At 40.6% G+C, this 6948-nt stretch overlaps 1 pseudogene; it reads left to right on the plus strand.

The window, feature by feature from the left end:
• The first annotated feature begins 2785 nt into the window (after positions 1 to 2785).
• LOC122747379 lies at positions 2786 to 3292 on the plus strand (annotated as a pseudogene).
• The last annotated feature ends 3656 nt before the right edge of the window (positions 3293 to 6948 follow it).

Genomic DNA, 6948 nt, shown 5'->3' on the forward strand with positions numbered 1-6948 from the left:
TTTCTCTCCCCGTTTTTTCTTCTACCTCTCTCAATTGATTTTTGAAATCCTTTTTGAGCTCTTCCAGGAAAGCTTTTTGTTCTTGAGTCCATTTCACCATCCCTCTTGAGGCTTCACATGTAGGCAATTTGAGGATATTGTCCTCATCTGAGTTTGTGTTTGCCTCTTCCCTGTTGATACAGAAGCTCTCAATGGAGAGGGCTCTTTTTTGCTTCTTACTCATTATTGCAGCTTATTTATTTATTTTTTAAGTTGAGGTCTGCTCTGTGGGCACCAGGGTCCCTGTTTTGGGCTTCTTGTGCAGGGGTACAGGTGCTGTGTGACCTGCTTTTTACACTGAGGCCTTTATAGTGCGTGCAGTTTGCCTCCCTGGGCACTTCCTGTCTGAGCATGCTAGATCAGTGGGCCTAGTTGAGCCTATCCTGTTCATGACCCTCTAGCTGGCACCTTGCCCTCTTGGCTGGTACAGGTAGGTTTTTCCACTGTCCGGTTGGGCCACCAGATTTTTGAGCCAGGGTCCAGGGGCCTTAGTTGTTTGGCTGTGGCCCGCAGCTTCTGGCTGACTTGCCCCGACCCCCTCGGCGCTGGGCTGCTGCCCTGTGCTGCGCCTCCCTTTTGCCCGAGTCAGACCGACATTTCCTGAAGTTTTCTAAATTATCTCTGGTTGTAAGACTGTGTCTCTCTGTCTCTTTGCAGGTTCTGTAGTTTCAGAATCCATCCAGAGGCTTGATTTAATGTTCTTTTTGAGGGAACAGAAGGAGAGCTCAGGCAGCTTGCTGATTCCTCTCTGCCATCTTGGCTCTGCCCCCTTGTGTTTTCAGGTAGGTGTGGTTTTAATTGGGTTAACTTTACGTGAGTTCACCAGCAAAGTCATTCCAATCAATCTTAATATTATCCTCCCCTTCCCCCCTCCCTCCATGGATGGTCCCCAAAGCCATTCATTATTTTCTCACACAGTCAATAAGCTTTCCTTCTCCCTCTCCTCTGCCTTCCAATACCAAACTTTGTTTTCCATCCACACTCTGACCTCCATTCTCTCACCCCCCTCCCCGTTTTCTCTGAGGACATCCAGTCCTTCACTAGCTACTCTTCTATCCCTTTCTTGACCTTGGTGAGCCAGTCCAACTCTACTCTACCCTCTTGTCAAGTCCCTTGTCCTTTTCTTCCATTCTGTCCTATTATGCCCTGCCAAGCATGAGGTGAAATCATGTTCTTGACAAAGCTACTTAGAAGGTCAGGAGGAAAGGTCTGTCATACCTGGGTGAGAGTGGAACACAGTCCAGCACAGGCCGTGCCAGCACAGACTGGGCCCTACCAAACCAGGAGCAGGCTTTGGGAGCCACTGAATCAGCAGCAGTATCAGTAGCTGCTTCTCAGACTCTCAGCCCACAGATACTAAGGGGTTTGAACAAGTCATCAGAAAGATACCATAGGGGTCTTTTTTTTTATTGAATAGAATTTTATTTTCCAAAATATATGTAAGAACAAATTTTAACATCAATTTTTTAAAAAAATTGTGTTCCAACTCCTCTTCCTCCTCCATTCCCACCCCCTACCCACTAGAACTCAAGCATTTCAAAATAAGTTATACATGAGTAGTCATGGAAAACATTCCCACATTAGCTAGGTTGTGAGTGAAAACAGTAAAAAAAACTCCCAAAACTTCAGACTGAGGAATTGTCAAAGAGAAAAAAAAATTTTTTTAAAATGTGTTTCCAGGGGCAGCTAGGTGGTGCAGTGGACAAAGCACCGGCCCTGGAACCAGGAGCACCTGAGCCCAAATCCGGCCCCAGACACCCAACACCCACCAGCTGCGTGACCCCGGGCATGCCACACAACCCCAATTGCCTCACCAAAGAAAAAAAAAAGAAAGAAAAAAAATGTGTTTCCATCTATTTTCAGATACTATCACTTCTTTCTCTGTAGATGGGTTGCCATTTTCATAAGTCATAGGGGTCTTTTTGCTGGCACTGGGGGCAGGACTCTGTTTCTTTGCCCATACTCAGATCCTGTTTGCAGTCTTGTGTGGCAGTTCCAGGGCAAGGAGGAACAATAACACACCAGAACTAGAGGCCACAATAGATCCCTGATCACAGTTCCATGGTAGAAAAGAGTGCTTGTGGTTGTACAAAGACCAGGGCACCAGCCAGGAGAGAAGTAGAGATACCTATACTTAGATGATACCACCTTGGAATAACTGAAAACTTACAAGTCCCTAGAAGTATCTCAGAAAACAGCTTCAGAACAGTTTGCCTTAGACCTTGGAAGCACAGCCTCACTTTAACAAAGAGTTAAAAATCAAGAAATATCTTAGAAAATTTAGAAAAAAGCAGACAAAAGTCCTGACCACAGAAAGTTACTATGGTGACAAGGAAGATAAAAACACTCAAAAGAAGATAACAAAGTCAAAGCCTCCAAGAAAAATAAAAATTGATCTCAGGCCAAAGAAGGTGTCAGAAAGGACTTTGAAAATCAAGAGAGGTAGAGGAAAAATTGGGAAGAGAATTAAAAGTGACACAAGAAAATCATGAAAAAAAAGCCAATATCTCTGTAAGGGAGAGACCAAAAAATATGGAAGAAAATAACACTTTAAAAAGCAGACTCTGCTAAAAGGCAAAAGAGGTAGAAAAAGCCAGTGAGGGGAAGAATGCATTGAAAAGCAGAAATGGCCAAATGGAAGAAGAGGGAGAAAATTTCACTGAATAGGAAAAAACTCCTTCAAAAGTAAAATAAGTCAATTGGAACAGGAGGTACAAAAACTCAATGATGAGAACCTGCCGCCGAGATGTTGATGTCCAAGAAGAACCACATTGCTATCTACGAAGCCCTTCTTAAGGAGGGAGTAATGGTAGCCAAGAAAGATGTCCACATGCCAAAGCATCCTGAGCTGGCAGAGAAGAATGTGCCCAATCTCCATGTCATGAAGGCTATGCAGTCTCTAAAGTCTCATGGCTATGTTAAGGAGCAATTTGCATGGAGGCATTTCTACTGGTATCTCACCAATGAGGGCATTCAGTATCTCTGGGATCACCTTCACCTGTGTCCTGAGATTGTGCCTGCCATACTCTGAAGAAGTCATCCTGAGACAGGAAGGCCAAGGCCTAAAGGCCTGGAGGGTAAGTGACCTGCCAGGCTTACTAGTGGTGAAGCTGACAGAGACGTATATAGACGAAGTACTGCTCCCCCTGGTGCTGACAAGAAGGCTGAGGCTAGTGCTGGGTCAGCAACAGAATTCTAGTTTAGAGGTGGATTTTGTCGTGAACATGGTCAGCCTCCTCAATCAAAAGTGTAGAGATGTTTCGTATTGAATAAACTTTGGGGAAAAAAAAGAAAACAAAATTCAATGACAAAAACAATTTCCTAAAATTTGAACTGAAGCAATGGACGGTAATGACTTTATGAGAATCGAAGAAGCAATAAAACAAAAGTAAAAGTGTGAAAAAGAGAAGACAATGTGATATATTTCACTGGAAATACAACTGACCTGGAAAATAGAGGCAGGAAAGGTAATTTAAAAATTTTTGGACTATCTGAAAGCCATGATCAAAAAAAGAGCCTACACAACATCTTTCAAGAAATTATCAAGGAAAACTCCCCTGAGATTCTAGAAACAGAGGGTAAAATAGAAATTGAAAGAATCCACCAATCACCTCCTGAAAGAGATCCCAAAATGAAAACTCACAGGAATATTACAACCAAAGTCCAGAGACCCCAGGTCAAGAAGAAAATATAGCAAGCAGCCAGAAAGAAACAATTCAGGAATTGTGGAGACACAGAATAGCAAAAGATTTACTAGATTCTACATTAAAGGCCCAGCAGGCTTGGAAGACGATATTCTGGAGGGAAAAGGAGATAGGATTACAACCAAGAATCACCTATTCAGCAAAACTGAAGTATAAACTATCAGTGGTAAAAATGGATATTCAATGACATAAAGGATTTTCAAGCATTCTTGATGAAAGTACCAGAGCTGAGTAGAGAATTTGACTGTCAAATACAAGACTTGAGAGAATCATAACAAGCAAAACTCTCTTTTATTTCCTATCCTCCTTCTAATACACTTCCAACCACTAGCTTCCTAATACACACCCTAATGAAATATATTTTCCTCATTCTCTCCCCAACCCTCCTATTCTATTCCCCCTTCTACCTATTCCTCTATGGGTTCCTCCCTTTTCCTCTCTCCCACACTCCTAAATGTTAATCTATATACCCTTCAAAAACCCTTACCCTGTCTCCTCTCCTGATTTCTTTAACATTTGAAGACTTTTATCCCCTGCTTCATGTATTTGTTGTTCCTTCCTTAACCAAGATCTGATGGAAGTAGACTTTCATTACTTCTAGCCATCCACCCCTCTCAGTTTCCTACTTAGCAGTTCTTCTTGTGCTTCATTCATATAAGATAAATTATTCCGTTTGGCCTTTTGTTACACAATTTTATTTTTAGTCACCTCCATCATACTCAGCCCCAACCTTTCAAACTACCCAAGTACTGATGGAAGTTTTAAGAATACTTGTAACATTTATATATATAAAAAGCAAGTAGTTTTACCTTATTGAATCTCTTGTGTTTGATGTTTGCCTTATATTTCTCCTTGACCATATATGTCAAATTTCTTTTCTGACAAATACCTGACAGTCTGACAATTCATTGTATGTCTTGCTTTTCTTTCCAGGACTTTTACTTTACTGGGTAAATTATTTTTGGTCACAACCTCAGTTCTTTTGCTCTTCAATATATAGTGTTCCAAGACCTGCAGTCTTTTAGTGTAGTAGAAGCTAGGTCTTGTGCAGTTCTGATTGTGGCTCCACAGTATTTGAATTGTTTTTTTTTTCTAGCAGATTATAATATTTTCCATTATCCTAGGAGTTTTGAAACTTGGCTATGATATTCTTGTAGGTTTTCATCCTGGAATCTCCTTCAGGTGGTGATCAGTTGTCTATTTCTTCTTAACCTTCTTGTTCTAGAATGTCAAAGCAATTTTCTTTATTTCTGGTAATATTATATCAAGATTCTTTTTTTGATTATAGCTTCCAGTAAGTTTAATAATTCTTTTAATTGATCTTCTCAATCTGTTCTCCAGATCAGTTGTTTCTCTTATGAGATTGTGTCACATTGTCTTCTATTTTTTCGTTCTTATGATTAAAAAAATTTTTTTTAATATCTCATAATGTCATTGGTTTCCCTTGCCCACTTCTATTTTTCAAGGAATTTTCTCCTTTAAGATTCTTGATCTCTTCTTCTAGTTGGATAACTTCCTTTTTATAATTTTCTTGGATTATTCTTTTTTTTTCCTAATTTCTGCCCTCAATTTCTATTATTTGATTTTTATTGTCCTTTTTAAGTTCTTTAAAGAACTTTTGGGGGCACATAACCATTTCATGAGGCTTTGTGTAGTAGGAATAGCTTTTTTTGTACTTCAGCATCCTCTAAATACAAACTCAGATTTTCTCTATCCCCATAGTAGCTGTTTATGGTTGGGTTCTGTTGCCTTTGCTTACTCATTTTTTTGTTTGTTCATTTGTTTTTGTTTTTCTTCTTAGCAGCAGCTTCTTTTTAGCTTTAATCTTGTGGTATGACGAATGGTGCTTCAGGGCTCAGGTCTTTCTTACTCTTTGTTATTCTCTTGAGTTTTTTCTAGGGCCTAACTGCAGCACTCATCTACCCCTCTAAGCCACAGCTAGGACCCCCAGCCAAGCTCTGATGGAAACACTCTTACTTGTTGAGGACCCTTCAGTGGCTATAACCTTTAGTTCTCTCCTCTGGCCTGAAACATAAACCAGGAACTCAGTTCTTCTTTAAATGCCCACAGCTTCCAACATACCTGCCCTACTGCTGCTGCACTTAGGGTTTATGCTAGGTCCTTCTTTCCTTTAGCCATAGCCCAGTCCCAGGCCCAGATGAGGTCCTTCATCTGGGGAGCCAAGCTGGGCCTGAATCCCTCAACAGCAAAGGTTCCTTCAATCTTCTCATGCTCTAATGTCTGATCCCCACACTATCTGTAAGGTGAGAATTCCTGTGGCTGAAGCTGAGGCTAACTTCCAACCCAGGTGCCCCCAGGGTTTGTTCTTTCTTATTTCAGTGGAGATAGCCTGGAGGTGTTTGTACTTTACTCAGACCAAAGTCTGTTCCTGGGGTTTTTCCTCAGGTCTTCTTCAATTGTCACAGAAGGAACACTGTTGTACCACAACTCTTGTTTACTTTTACTGCTCTACATTCCCCTTACGGTGATATTTTTTCTTTTTGTGGAAGGAATCTGGAGAATATGAAGTTTTTCTCTGTATATTCTATGTTAAATTTCCATTTTTACTCATTTCTTAGCTTTGAAATATAAAATTAGTTTGTAGATATGGATGAATCTAATCAGGAATTTTAGAAATCCAAAACTGAAACCAAAGTAGAAAGAACCATGGGAGTATGACTTACTATAAAACAAAGCATGAGAAACAACAAAAAGAGGTCCTTTTCACAAGGCCATAAGAGTGGTTAAAAAAAAAAAAGTATTTTGAGTCAGAGAATGACAATAAGAAGCTAGAGGAGGAAAGGAGGTTAAAAAATGTGGCTAGCCCTTATATGCTCATGAATAATTTGAACCCCCCAAACTGAAGTGATTCATGCATATTCTCCTAGGGAGTAGAAAGGATGTCCCAGAACTAAGAAATCCCATAGATTCCTTTCTCTACAGTGTCTGCTTATGGCTTTAACACTGAATGTATCACTTCACCTTCCTGAGTACTCAGCATCTGTCCCTGTAAATTGGGGAAAAGACACTGAATTTACATTGGTAGAAAGTATTTCTAATTCTAGGAGGTCTTTCTTATCAATGCAAACTCACTTCCCACCCCAGTGCATATCCCCCTTTTTTCTTTGGACAAGGGATTGTCTTGTGACTGACTAGTCATCCCTAGTGTTTCTGTGCTGGCCACGCCATTCCCTTTTGGGGAATA

This window comes from Dromiciops gliroides, chromosome 3, assembly GCF_019393635.1.
Source record: "Dromiciops gliroides isolate mDroGli1 chromosome 3, mDroGli1.pri, whole genome shotgun sequence".
NCBI lineage: Eukaryota > Metazoa > Chordata > Mammalia > Microbiotheria > Microbiotheriidae > Dromiciops > Dromiciops gliroides.